The 14,820-nt window shown below is 28.2% G+C and overlaps 1 long non-coding RNA gene across 1 annotated transcript; it reads left to right on the plus strand.

Annotated features, from left to right (window-relative positions):
- The first annotated feature begins 6,026 nt into the window (after positions 1–6,026).
- On the plus strand, positions 6,027–8,216 carry LOC126549469 (uncharacterized). Its single transcript, XR_007603581.1, has 3 exons — positions 6,027–6,161; positions 7,587–7,761; positions 8,048–8,216. It is a non-coding gene; the product is annotated as an uncharacterized LOC126549469 (long non-coding RNA).
- The last annotated feature ends 6,604 nt before the right edge of the window (positions 8,217–14,820 follow it).

The raw sequence follows: 14,820 nt of genomic DNA on the forward strand, positions 1-14,820 counted from the left end.
TTTCCCCATGTCACACAATCCCTAAACGCGTAACACTGATTAATAATCAATAGGTATCTTTATCAATTATAGATTTTAAATATCATTATGCAAGGTGTATGTATATAATACATATATATTCACCTTGCTCGTATGTCCGTTTTCAGTGTTTTTAAACACCAGATGCAGATCGTATGTAAATACACCGCTCCACAGTATACTTGTCAGTTGTCTATTGCTTCGACGAGGACACGAGGTGGATTGTTCTACTCATTACCGTAGACAGAAATTTTGTGTGCACTCGTATTTTACGTAAGTTGTGAATCGTATTCCCGCGTGAACTAAATTTCGTGCTTTTCCTACTGCAGGTATAAAATAATATAATGTTTTATCGTATATATCATTTACTATTTAGTATACTCTCTCGCGACGAGTATGATTGCGTTTATACATTATTGTTTCACTTATATACCTATTTATATATATAATTATTTTTTCGTGTCCATTATTTTTTCGCCGTCGGCTCGATTATTTTTTTTTTTTAATGAACGTAAGAAAATCGCGCTGTGTCGTGATCTCGTGTATATTATACTCGCGTTGACCCAGTGACGGCGACGAAGACGACGACGCGGTACTTGCGGCTTATAATAAGACGCCGCCAATAATGTTGTATTATCTACGCGTAAGTATTGCCATCACATGGCGTCGGCGGTAAACGCACTAGCACTTTTATATCGTCGTTTTTTTAATAATAATTATTGTATACACTCTCGTGATGATCTAAATTCCGATTTTCTTTTTCTCCGCGCAGCACGTCGGGGGCTGTACATAAATAATAATATGAGTAATATGTATGAAGTGTTATACACCTTAAACTTTCTTCTAAACGTTATTGTTAACCATAAATCGCTAAACTATCACTCTAGTATATTCGACCACCCGATGACAATATAACGCATTAAATGGGCCAGTGGCGCAACTAGACATTTTGTTCAATGGATGGATGCGGGGAGTCCATGCTTATTGCTTAGTTTGAAGCGTGATACGTTACGAAACGGTCTTCATGCGAAATCAACGTAAAACCGTTAATACTTTCATACACTATTTTCTTGGTAAATAAATAGGAATACTTAGTTAATACATTAGTTGATATTATAGTTAAAGAGAGTGGTGGTGGGGAAGTCGGATCCTGGTAGCTATCCTGTTGCACCACTAGAAAAAAAAAATAATAATATATGGGCACAATACACAGGCCACTAAAATACTTAATTGGACAGAATGTATACTTTAATACGTGTGTAAATTCTTGTAAAGAATAGTTTATAATATAGTCGATACTCAATGGTAACATAATTATATATTAATTATAATATATCACACAAAACACACATTATATTTGTGATATTCTGTATATAACTAATATAAATAAAAATGTATATATTCTTTATAACTTTGATTCTCACCAATATTATAATTTATTTAACATAATTAATATCTTTTTTTCTGAATTGAAAATGACGTATTTATTATAACATTTTAAACTTTGTTTTCGGTAAACTTTGTTGTTTTTGCAGTTCTAGCTGCAGCAGATATGTGTCGAGAGCGTATGATTAACGTCATTTGACATTTTTCTGATGAAAGAGGTTTTCCAAACTTTCTCTCAAATCTCTCCCTGGTAGGTTTCAGTACCGCCGACTTAAAGAGTTCAGTTGTAATTGGAATTTGACAATACGTTTTCCGTGTTATTCGATTCTGTAAGGTCTCTGTAGTAGGAGAGTTTAATGACGTATTGACTGTTATCATGATTCATGGGTGGTGGAGCAGTGATACTTGTACAATGGATGCCACGAATAGCGTTTGTTCAGGAATATAAAATACTGTAGCGATAAGTTGTCTATAATAAGTAATAACTCTATTGATTTTTGTCGTAACATTCCCCCATAAATGCTAGGACATGTCATAAGACTGCGCTCCTAAGTACGGTCTAGCTAACGAAATATGTTCTATATCTGCGGTTCTCAAACTTTTTTTATTCATATACCCCTTGACCTCTCAGTCACTTACCACTATTTCATGTACTCCAAATATCAATTTAGACTATAAATATTTGAAAATAATAAAAATATTAATATATATAATCACTAATCAGTCTCTACAATTGTCTAAAATTAATCTACAAAAATGAATGTACTTAAATTATTTAAGAACGTATTTTAAGAACGATTGTATGTCAAAATGGTCCTAATTAATCATAATTTTTACTACAAATCTTAAAAACCGGGATTTTTCAAAAAACAATCACGATACATGGATATACATAAATCAGTTTCGTCTAATGTTTTGTTATTATTATAAAATAATTATTTTAACAAATTTATTTTCTTTAGCTGAAAAATCGTTACGTTTTTAGTATGTTTATTTCATAGTTCGGGGAAGTCGCTTAACTGGATATAGTGTCAAGTGTTCCTCTTCATTGAGTAGGTCACTGTATTCAATTTGAATTCAATAATAAACCATTCTACACGAAAAACGATTCTGAACGGAGACGGTCTTATCTTATATTTTTAAGGATATTATAGTATACATTTATATTGCTATTAGTAAATAATTATTTTAATGCTGTAAGTTAAGCTTATCTTGTCAAAAAACTAATAACATAATATAATTTTATAATTTTCTATAAAAATAATTAAAATATTACTAATACTTATGCACTGCTACATAAAACCGAAGTAGTCTATAAGGTGCCTCAGAATTTTTGGAAAATGACTAAGGGTGACGTGAGTCAAAAAAGGTTGGGAACCTCTGCTTTAAACATTAGTAGTATATGGTGAAAAGTTATCGGTAAGGCTAAAATCAAAGCATTTTTCAATGTATTTACGGCGTGTAATCCACTGAAGACCACGGTCAAGTCTAGTATAATGCCACGGGCGGTGCTAGTTAAGGGGGTTGACTGGTTGTCATACGCGGATACAGTTAGCTCAGCGAGATAGAACAGTGAACTTCACCTGGTGTAAATAGGCGTCCAGGTAACCAACATGTGCTACGGTCAAAGGACGGTCTAACTTGGGCGCGGTTACGACTAAGAGTGAAGTCTTCACTGTGACCAAGCTGTTATCTGAAACGGCAGAACGTTTAGATGCGACGACTAGAATGACCAGGGCTTCTGTTGCTACTATGATCCGCATACTAGTCGTGTTTGATCTAAACTTTATCAAATTCTTGGACGGTTCTGACTGACTAATCTCTTCCTGAATGAGCTAGACGTACAAGGTACAAAACATAGGCTGGTGGGTACGTGTGACATGGGGCCAGGGATAGACTGGCGAACTTCTTTATTTATTATTTATTATTATTAGTTTTTTTTGTAATGTGATACAGCACAACCTACAATCGTTCTATATGTTTTTTGTATAATATAATATATTGTATATATATTTTTGGAGAATTGTATTCATCAATAAATGATGGCAGCAGAAGAGTAGTATTGTTCACACAGAGCCTCTTCTGCTATCAGTTAAAAAGGAAAAGTATGTTAGCATTAGGTAACCAATTTTGGCTGTATATCATTTGAGCATCAACGGCTATTTATAATTTGTGGATCGTCTGTTTATTTGCACCAAATTATCGTACATAAAATGCACATCAACATTTTGAGAGAATATAGAAGGGACTTCTATAAAAGAGTATAATCATATGAAATAAATAGATGTTTATGTTATCAGTTATTACAAAGCTTTTCAGTTTTTCCACGATTTGAATTAACGAATTTTAATTGACGCATTTAAAAATGTAAACTCAATAGTCAAAACTACAGTATAATAGTATAATGTACTGATTACCTGACCATTCACATATTGTACGTCTTGTATAGCCGTACGTTTCGACAGCATCTCATGCATTTTACTATACAGTAATCTATTATTTAGCTTGATATACTTATACGATAAAATCGATTGTTCACCCTTACATTTTAGTTGTTAACTTCGTCGTGTTTTTGCTAACTGATTACTTACACAATACTACATATTTGTTACACGCACAGTTTAACTTCCATACAACGAATATCCATTTATCAAAATTCTATATTTAACGAATTATTTTTATGAACCATGACTTTCATTGTTTATTATGCGTTAATTCTATTTAATGAATTTTTTTATAATACCATTTTCTTTTTTTGTTCCCCACGAGACTTTGTTAAATAGAAGTTTTACTGTATTTTAAGACAGATAACCCTACACAATATTAAAAACTAAATACATACTATGAAAATATATTTAGCGATGTGCAAAATTTAAGACAATAAAACAATCTTCGCTTTTAGGTAAACGCCTTTTTACAATTCTATTGTAAAATACTATTGATGCGCAAATGATGTACGACCTTTTAAACGGCCAATGTAAAAATTATGTATAACTCATAAATTGAACGATGCGCAACCGTCTTATAAAAAATTTCAAAATTAACAATATTGATACGTAAACGAAAACTGGCGCCAAATTTAACACGGGTGCATTTTGTACTGCCAACCAAGTTTACGGGGATAGCTAGTTTAATATTATAATAATATAAACACTATAATTGAATTGGTACAGGCGTATAGCTGTGATATTTGTTTTATACTTTTTTATGAAGACAATTGTGCAATATTCGTTAGAAAAAAAAATGTTCTTAGAACCATGGCAGATAGACGTCGATATTTGATAAAAAAAATAAATCGTAATATTCGTATCTATAGTTGTAAAGGATTATTTTTTACGGCCGATTGATTCCATCCATTATTGAACCGCTATAGCCGCAAATCCCACGAGATAGCATTCTGATTTACAGTTTTTTTTTTACTACGTATTGGTATCTGTTTTTATTACATACTTTTACTAATATATAGATAACCAGTAGGTTTTTAGTATCTTCTAGGATAGTTGTATCTATACGACTATACTAATATGTAATTTTTACTTCCACTGCAAACCTTAATACCTTATACCTTTTTTTCTACAATTAGCTCATGTTCCCGGAGTCTGTCTATTTTTCATTTTTCTTTTCGCAACATTCTCTACACAAATCTAATGTTATCTTTTCATATTTGTACCTTTATGAAGTTGTACATAAACGTGGTTCAATATACGCTTCATATTGATGGATCTAAACTCACAAATCTATATCCATACTAGACAATATATTATCTTAGAGATATTATTTAGTGAAGCGGAATGCCGATAAAAATGTAATTGGTATAGTCATTTGAAATTTGTCCTTTCATCTAACGAGCGAGTATTGTTTGCATTGAAATAAATATAGGAAGTATTAAAAACGATTTATTTATGAATTTAAATGAAAATAATGTGTTCGTAAATAGTTAAAATCAATGTTTGAAAATATTTCACTCTCGCATTACTCAGTATTAGCAAAATTTAATAGAAATACACTGTAATGATTTTTTTCTTAATACTGTTAAACATTTTGATCTTATAAATTTACAACTCATTATTAATATAAAAAGATAGCTATAGAATATAGTAAGCGTAGCCAGTGTAAATATAACTGATGTATTAAATAGTTGAAATGGACATCATAATGTTATATCAATATAATTAGTATACAAGTAGATTGGGGAAATTACAGGCTCATATAATATGGTACTTAATCTTAGCTTTTTTCATGACCTTTTATGAAATAATAATTTTCTAGAAAATGTTTAAAAATATAATATTGACATATTGTTGTGTATATATATATTATACGCACTATATAAACATTACTATCGGGTGCCTACGCACATTATAGGTTTACACTTAATACGCGCAATGCACATTATTATTTTACTGTAGTCAGGAATCCAACAATGCACATTACGGGTCATGATACCACTATCTGCCTATACCTATATCACGCACGCGCGATACGTAACTATATAATAATAATATGCGTTGTCTATCCCGTACAACAGTCTTATAGTGGCAGCCGCCGGGAATCGTTGGTGTACTTTAATTTCGTATATATATGTATACGACCGGAAGCTTGTGGTTACTTACCTAGCTGTAGTGTGACTATATGTATTTTCCTGTATTTTCTATGCGATCGACTCGACACGACTTGCAGAATTACAGTGTGAGAAATTATCGTAAATGTATTTTTATGTATTTATATAATACACTATATAAAAACGAAAATTGCGTGTAAGTACATATATAATATATATATATATTTATATATGTGTGTATGTATGTTTTTAATTTTAATTTTATAATATAATCATTTTAAATAATAAATACCTAATTTTAACGGGAACCTTGGAAACTTATAATATTAGATGTATTACTCGAGTACTATGCTAAGTATGCAACGCGTGCATAGAGGTACACACAGATATTATGTGATACTATGAAAATTACATGTGTTTACTGCTGGGAAATATTACCTCGTGTTTAACAATGCGCGTTATAATTGTGTTGAATATTTTGGGTTTAGCGCGTTTACGATTCATAATTCCCTTCTCGGGCTTCTCGCAGTATAACTGTTCAAACAGTTCGTAAAGATTAATCTTTCTTTTATTCTATTACACACGCAATTACATAAATACATAATAATGTAATACTTAGGTATTTAAAGAGATATTAGTTTTTGGTTAGATGAAAAATGACGATCACATATTCACATACAATGGCAATGAAATAATGCATATAATACTTATTAATTGTAATTTAGTAATTAGTATGATGTAGATTTCGATCGGCGTGCGTATATTTTTTTCTATTTTATAGTCATTCTATTTATTATGCTTTTATAATAGCCACCGACCCGAGTATATACTAGCTATTCGCTCGTATTTTCTCTCATTAATAGTTATTATTGCAATGTTCGGTATTTTTATGACAGTTATGTATGATCATTTTTTTCTGATACATTGAACAAGTTTACCACACTCATATATAAGTATAGATTTCATATATACAAACATCACCGGCGGCCAGAACTCTAAACGTGTCATGGAAATCAGATAGAAGTATTCTCGGTTGTTTATATATTATACTTATTCGTGACTTTTGTATTCGCTATTTTGTGGTTTTAAAACCGCGATCGGTTCATAGTAATCCGATCGTCGCGTCGTCGGTACACAGCTCGGAATCAACAATAACAATTAAACACCTCATCGCACGCATTATAAATTACGAGATAATATTCAAAACAATATAATACGTATACCATATTACCATGTGTGTCTCGCCTACGGCACGTGGTTGATCACGACTGTTGACGATCTCCATCCTCGTTGATCTCTGACCGTCCGCGCACAACAGACATACGGGCAATGTAAAAAAAAAGCAAAAAAAAAATGCGTCCTTTTTTAAATTTTTATTGTTCAGTGACCCAAATCGAACACTGTACCGCCTTGATTTACTATCGTACGATATCTTCCGGATACAACTGGCCACCTATATTATAATATTATGTATCGTCAGAAAGCGGAAACCATATACATACACCTATATATACCTACCTACTATATATATATACTTACATATCACGTATAGGTACCATAAACGGGTATTTAAAATATAATTATTATATATGTATATACGTATATCATTTTATTTTTTTAGGTATTCGCATCATCCGTCGCGTATAATATGAATACAATATTTATTTTGTCATGGTCAAAATATTCGGGTATACGGTAATTTAATGAGTCGTATCATACACCGCGCGTGATCTCCAGACTGCAGCTGTGTAGCACAACAATACACGATCGTATGCAATCATAATAATATAATATACGTAAGTACGTTGTAATGACACAGGCATATCATTACGTTGATGTTAATGTAAAGATGACGATAGCGTGTCCGCACGAGCAAACAAACATTTCGGAGTTTACGCACCAGAGACAAATTATAATTATTTTTATTATTTATTGTTTTTTTTTTTTTTTTTTTATTGTCTGTTCTTTCGTCGGTGTAGTTTATTCAATCTTATAATAATAATAATGAATAATTCGTAAGCGGCTCATTAATATTATTATTATTGTAATATTGTCACAACGCGCGTCATCGTCTTTTTTCAGATTTGGTCGAAGCTGTTCACAGTCCACCGAATTCGCGGTAGCGGTATTTTGTCATGGCAAGATCCGACAGCGCCGAAGAGGATTTTTTCTCAGTTTTTAATTACGCTAAGACTACCGTTTCTATGTTGCATTGTCTGAATTTTCAACAAAGAATAACAAAAAAAAAAACCAGGCGCGTGAGAAATTAGGCATTTGAAAAACCGTTTTTTGGTATTTTAATTTAAAATTTTTATATTTCAGAAGATTAAATCCCACCGGAAAACGAAAAGAGATTTTACAGTAGCAATAATTGCCATATAATTATTATATCATCGTTTATTATCCGATTAAACACTTCTCTTACATAGAACACAGTGTTGACCGAATAATTATTTGTGTAAGAACGATTATTATCATAAGGTAGGTAGGTTATTCGTTATTTGAACAGGATATAATATTTTTAAGTTGGTTCTTAAAAACGTAAAACATAATAACTGTTCTACAATTGACCAATAGAGATTAGGTGAAATTGTAATACAGTAACGGCCTTAATAATTGATATAGTATATATGAATAATAGGCAAATATTTTTTATACTGCGTAATTGGATTTTTATATTTTTATAAATGAAACTAATATATATTTTAAAATAAGTACTAATAATTATGCTGTTATATTCTAAATTTTCGTGTTATATTATTTCCAAAATAATATAAATAAATGATAACCTAAATAGCTTCTGCGACTATACAAATACTTACAGGCTATTATACAGTGTAAATTATAAAATATATTTTGTTTTTTTGTTCGAGCCGCTAAACAAATAAATAAACATAAATTGTATCCAAAAATATTCGAATTAAAATTTCTTAATATATATTTTATACATGATATATATTACTACTACCTACTATTAATATTACCATAAATAAATTTCTCAAAATTATTATGAAGTTTAATTTAAATTAAATTAAAAAATATATCTGTAACAAACATTAAGTTATACTATAAATTATATAGGTAGTTATTTAGATAATATTATAATTGGTATCAGAGATACTGTATAGTATTATTCGTGTATCGTACATAATGTATGATATCTACCTGCAGGTATTTAATTTTACTATCCATAATGATTGATATTTATTTATTATTATATGACAATAATTTTATAGTTTTTGATCTCGAATGTATATAATATTATACTTGTTTAATAATACATAATAATATTTAGCATCTATGATTTTGACAGTAACTCTTTATAAAAAGAAAAGCAATAACAAAAATAGAACATTAGTAAGTGGTGGAGTTCAAAATAAATGGCTCGATGAAAATATTGACAAGTATATTAATAATGGTCAATGGACAACCACAGTTAACTGAAAGTTTAAATCTAGTCTATGTAATACATGTATAATGTATAATATGTATATATATGCTGATATTCTTATTTTACTTATTATACATTTTTAGGTCAATCGATAACCATTGTCTAATTTAAATGATTACCTACTTTTTTTCATTAGTAGGCAGTGAAGTGGGCGATAATAAGGTCTACTGTCCATTGATTTAATGTTTAAATGTATATAGGTCTTCTCATTATTCATACCTACCATTACCAAAATAATAATATGTATAAATCTAAATACTTAAAATGCCTTTTTACTTATAGGTCGTTTACTTGAAGCAAAATAATAATTTCATATTATTTAAAAAGATATATAGGTACTATTCTTCTGGGAAGATATTTTCGTACTGTACTTACGATATGAACATTTCACATAGACTAAATAGTATAAACCTTAAAAAATGATATAATATGTAATTTTTTATGTTTCGAAATTGATGATTTATCCTTACATCCTTGCAATTAAAAAGAAAATTAAATCAAGACAAAGATGTACAGTTATTAATACAAAAATAAGACAGTATACAGATGTAATTTAAAAAAGCGTGATCAAGTGGGTACCACTCTACATAAGATGTTGTGTGGATCACTATTATAATATATTTAAGAGTGTTAAATTTGAATGCTATGATAAGACAGTATCATTTTATACGAAAAACGATTTCTAAACGGAGATGATTTGTCAGCCTAAGATATATATTTTAAATTGGGTGGTGAAAAAGGTGGTTTATGCTTTAATGACCTGAATACTCCAAAATTAAATCTTGTACAGAAAATGCCAATTTAAATAACTGGTGCATGTTTCATGTTTCTTTGACTAGTAGTTTTTAACTATAACAAAATTTTTAAATTATTTGATATTAAATTGCTATTTTTCATGTGACAAATAACATTTTTTTAATTAGCCAACTTCTTTTATAATTATTGTAAGTCAAACTTATGGAAAATCTTGTATAAAATGTTCAACTTTTAGTTACTAATACAACATTTTTAACTATAAAATAATTTACAAATATTCATAATTTTGACGAATTCTGTCAATATTTGAACTTCAAAAACTAATAAAAAAATTCTACCTGTGTATTTTTATAATTTTTGAAACTATAAAACTAACACATGAGGAATTTTGTTTGAATTTTCAAGTATCACGAATTGTACCTACTTTTTGAATAACAAAATTCTTTCGTAAAAATTTAAACTTTAAACGCTTCTAAAAAAAAATTGTGAATAACGGTTTTTGATTTTTTTTTTTTTAACTACCTACAATAACGATTAACGACTTATAAGAAATCTTTTATTACATTTTTAAGTTTTTTTTGGGCACTCAAAATATTTTTATCAATACTTAAAAAAAAAAACAGAAAAATCGAAAATTTCAGTTGTCTATAAATCTCAAAAAAAAGTCAAAGTATCTTGAAAATTTAACTCCGTATAGAATATAACGCTTATATAAACATTTGGTGGAAATTTCAAGTGTTTACAGTGATTAGTTTTTGAGTTACAACTGTCTGATAAAAAATAGATTTTTTTGAATAATGTTGGAAAATTCTTATTTTTGACCTCTATAATGCACCAAAGATATTCACTTTGCCATTGAAAACCACTCCCGAAATTTTAAATTGAAACATTATTTCGACAATTAATGTTGTACATAGACAAAAAAAACACATCATTGAAAAATCAATACATTCATAATTCCGTTCAGAATCTAAAACAGCTAATATTAATTAAATTTAAATATAGATATATATGGTAAAGTTTGAAGATGTTGGATGGTATTAATTATTTTATTATTTATAGAATACTTAGTTAAAACTAAAGAAGGTGGATAACCTCATGTTGACAGAATTGTAAAAACGATGAAAATCAATTATTATTCAAACACTTTACGAAACCAATACTCATAAACTAAACGCGAACGCCTTCGTTAAAATTATTTATGAAAAATATGATCATTGAAACAGAATGTTTAACAGATAAAAAATGTATGGATAAAATGAGTTCAATAAATCGGATGAAAAATAATAAGTTTCCACGGTTGAGCAGCGGTAAATATATGAACGTAGGTACTCTTCTCTATCTGTTCTGTGATCTTAGTTTACAGAAAACAAATGTCTATTTAAATATTGATATTAATTATTAAGTATTATTTATTTATTTTAAAGTTTTTGATAATTGTTTTTACACGCTTGAATACAATTATTTTTCTATTAAATAGAAGTACACACAATTTATCTATTCAACACTTTTAAATACAACAATACTTAGCGACAATTTTGGTATATGATGATATTTTATTACTCGGAGTTATATATAATATTAATATATTTGGTGTGTACTTAATTTAAATAAAATTAATAATATTTAAACTATGTATCATAATATACACATTGATATTACAAATATTTTTTAAATCAATAATTTTTATTAAATAAACAAATTAAAATATATAGATAGACATAATAATATTAGTGTATCAATTACTAATTGTTTAAATGAGTTCAATAATCTAACTTGATGTATAAGAATTCATTTTAAAACAGAGAAACTAGGCACTAGCATAAGAACGGAATTTTAATTGAAGAACTATATTATTATTTTAGTCCACGTACAATCACAATAAGTATTAATTATTAATAATAATGTATTAACACTGAAAATACCAAAACAGAGTTACTGATTTTTTCTCATTTAGACAATTTTTTTTTTTTAAGTGTTCAAGAATTACCAGTATAATTGAATTAAATGTACTGAACATTATATATTCGCACACTTACAAATCATATATTATTTTTTATGCACTGTAATGAGTAATGACATACACCATTAAAATATAATTTTACGAAATTTTTAATTCAAATATTACAACTGTGTATTAACTATTAGATACATCTATCATAATTCATAAATTATTAAAGTGACTGTTGCAGTTTAAAACTGCGTGATATATTTTTCATGTATAATGTGTGTTTTTTATTACAATTTGTTAGTAAAAAATATGTATCTAATTGAAATATTTTGGGCACAATTTTCCGTAACTATAACATTCAACTATAACAGTCTTGGATATTACTAAATTTGTTATGATTTTTTTATTATTATTTATTATTATATTTATACCTCCAAACGAAAAGGGGAAGAAACTATTTTTTATGAATATTTTATACCATCATTTTCTTATCGATAACTTGTACGTAATTAAAAAAAAAAAATTGTATTAAAAACAACAAACAGCAGAATATTACCGTTACTTCGTGCACAATTCGTTCGATTTATTTAATTAATAGTGCGTGCCATTGCAACGTATACGGAAAACGGATAGGACTATAATAATAATGTTGTATAGGTATATCTATATATAATTGAAAATATGGGTATTTCATAGTTAATTTTTTTTACATACAACGTTAGCGAGTAAGCGTTGTGTACGGGATGTGTAAGTATAAGAAAAAATAGTTGTACTTATAAAGATAAACCTATGCGATTGTGATACACCTACTGCACTCCTTAAATAGGTTTAAGATTATAACCGTGTTGTACTTATGGTTTTCTCTTGGGGGACATTTGAAAATTATGTATATGCATGTATATTATATATATATATTATATATATACACGTCACACATACATATTATGAATGAGATTTTTTTTTATTCGTATAATATAATATAATAAAATCCAATTTCTGGCGGACAGCTGTTATAAGAGATCTGTATGTATAACTTCTTCGGTTGACCGTGACATAGTTATTATTATATTATGATGTTCGGCGTTCGCCCAGTTTCTTATCACTGGTTCGAATACGACTACGTTGTTGTAGAACATAGAATAATAATATTAAGTAGGTGATATTTTGTAGAAAAACGATTTACGGCTGGCGCTCTTGACATTTCGACATCATTTCGTTGTAACATTTATAAAATATGTATAAGTATATAAAGCAGACACGGGTGGTACGTATAATTTTTTTTATTCTTAACTTAATGTGTAAAAAACATAAACGGTAGAATGTATTAAATTATTTTTCAGAATTTTAGATGTAGCTCACGTCAACAAGATTATCGGAAAATGTTATACTATGAAAGTATAACGAACGATATTTAATTTTGGCGACTAATAGACAACTAAATAATAATTGTAAACGTTTTAGACAATGATTTTTGGAGGAAAAGTCAACTCATAACACCTATATTTCAGACACTAAGTACTTACTACTGCAAGTCATTGTACGAGATGGTAAACTGCGCGATTAAGACCCTTATTTATATGTAGTGAATCAAAATATCAAATAATCAATTATATAATTATTATCACTTTATAATGGGTATACGAATATAAACGATCATTATGTCATTCAAAAGCACACATTTGTACTAGATGCGATGTGTTTGTGTGTGTATTATGTGTCATTATATAGTTATAACTAAAAATCGCTTTATATTTAATCATTTTATAAACTACAGTATTTCACTATACACGTGCTTACGTTTTTCTTAAATATAGAATTAAAACTAGTTTAAAAATTTGTTTTAACTAAATATACATTAAGTTTAAAATCTATTTAAATCTGTATATGTTTATGTATGTTATTATGAAGCAGAGAATGTCGAATTTCATAGACGGTATAGGTGGTTCTTTTTCGTACTTGGATTTCGTTTTTGGATTAGACGTATGCAGTGGACTGCTTTGAAAGATACTTACGGATTAAATCTATGTATAATTACTTACAAACCTTTACCTGCCAATATTTTTCACTTTTCAATTTACTGTATAGTATATATGAAATAAAATCAAAATTCTTGTAGATTGAAGAAAACGGTATCATTAAATATTTGTTTAACATTTTTATACCTTGTCTAATTTAATTTATAGCTACTTAAATATCGTTATGATTACAGTTATTATTATTATAGTATTTTTTTTCAAGAATATTATAGTGATACATAATTTACATAATTTCTATAATAAAAATGTCTTCTGTTGAAAATAGACATCAACAATTTAACAATGTCCATCTAAAATCAAAAAAGTATTCAAAAACAAAATAATGAAGTAAGTAATTTTCATGAATATAAAAATAAACTTTTTAAATACTATACATGTATACATATAGATAATTTTAAAACAATAGTAAATTTTGTCTTGAGTTTACTAAAAATACTTCAATACAAACCAAAGAAAACTAGTATTAAATTTCACTATTGAGTTAATAATATTTTCGAATAGGTACATAGAATAAAAAAGAATATATACTCAGTATACATTTTTAAAAAACTATCAATACTTAATCGTATTGCGCGGTAGCTATAGGTTTATTTTTTCTCAATCTATACTCTATATAATATATAATATATATAAGTGGATAATTTTTTAATCAAACTATATT

This window comes from Aphis gossypii, chromosome 1 (genome assembly GCF_020184175.1).
Source record: "Aphis gossypii isolate Hap1 chromosome 1, ASM2018417v2, whole genome shotgun sequence".
Taxonomy (NCBI): domain Eukaryota; kingdom Metazoa; phylum Arthropoda; class Insecta; order Hemiptera; family Aphididae; genus Aphis; species Aphis gossypii.